A 1,244-nucleotide genomic window follows, 5' to 3' on the forward strand; every position below is an offset into this window, starting at 1 on the left:
TCATACACGATCGTGTAATCGAATACTGTCCGTTGTCTAATGTAGTGCGCAAAATCATGTAAATTGCAACGTCAGCAAGTATCCCGAATATAAAAGAATCTAAAACCAGGGTGAGGTGCAGTCTCGAAAAATTGCTCGTCATAGTCATACCAACGTTTGTGGATCTACAAGGATTCATCGTTAACAAGAAATTTATCGTGAAGGAAGTAGCGGTGCTGAGAGGAGGAACCATTCTCACACACTATATTTTTTCACATCCTATGGCATGGCATTTTCTGACGAGATTCGACAAATCTTGCGCTTCCTGGTTGAGTACTTATCACCATGGATTGCGGTGAGATGACGGGATGGTCTCTTACAGCATGGTGAGACGTTTAATTACGGAAGCTGTGTTAGAAGGGGATGTCGTATATGTCATAGGACATGAAAAACGAGGATGGCTAGCTGATATGCTCGACACTGATGATATCATCGTCGAAACTCTGGATGCGCATTATAAAGATGTAGAATCGCTACGTAATCTAGATGATTGTAATACTATACGATGCGGAAAACACGCAAAGAATTGCGCTTTACAAAATGTATTTAAGATATTTAACTGGTGGTCGCGACACCAAGAAGAATTGTAAGATTTTTAAATAAAATCTATATTATCTTACATTAATATGTTTATTTCTATTACCCTTATACCTGTAGACATTTAAATAAATATAACTGATAGATGTTGAAATGAACTGATAGCGGTTCGATATCAGTTCTATAGCTGTTTACAGTGGACCGATATCAGTCTGATAGCTGTTTATAGCTGTTAAATATCAGTCCGATAGCTGTTTACAGTGTACCGATGACTGTTTATAGTTGCTTTGATAGCAGTTCGATATCGGTTCGATATCGGTTTGATAGCAGTTTGACAGTCGTTCGATAGCAGTTTGATAGAGGTTTGATATAAGTCTAATTGCGCTTCAATGCGAAGAACGAATAAAAGAAATGCTGAGGTAGTGTAATCTTTCGAGCGCGAGATATACCTTTGGCCGAGGCATTGTATTTTCGTCACTGATATAAAACGTTGGTGATGTAAGTATGACAGATAAATGCTAAAGTTTTTTCATGGAATCTCGGATGTGAGATATACTTTTCGGCTGAGATATAAACTTTTACACGTGGTAGTACACGGTTCAGCTGAGGTACAAACTTTTGCACGCGGTAATATACGTTTCGGCTGAGGTACAAACTTTTGCACGTGG

The sequence above is a fragment of the Trachymyrmex cornetzi genome, unplaced genomic scaffold (assembly GCF_001594075.2).
Source record: "Trachymyrmex cornetzi isolate Tcor2-1 unplaced genomic scaffold, Tcor1.1 scaffold862, whole genome shotgun sequence".
NCBI classification, from domain to species: domain Eukaryota; kingdom Metazoa; phylum Arthropoda; class Insecta; order Hymenoptera; family Formicidae; genus Trachymyrmex; species Trachymyrmex cornetzi.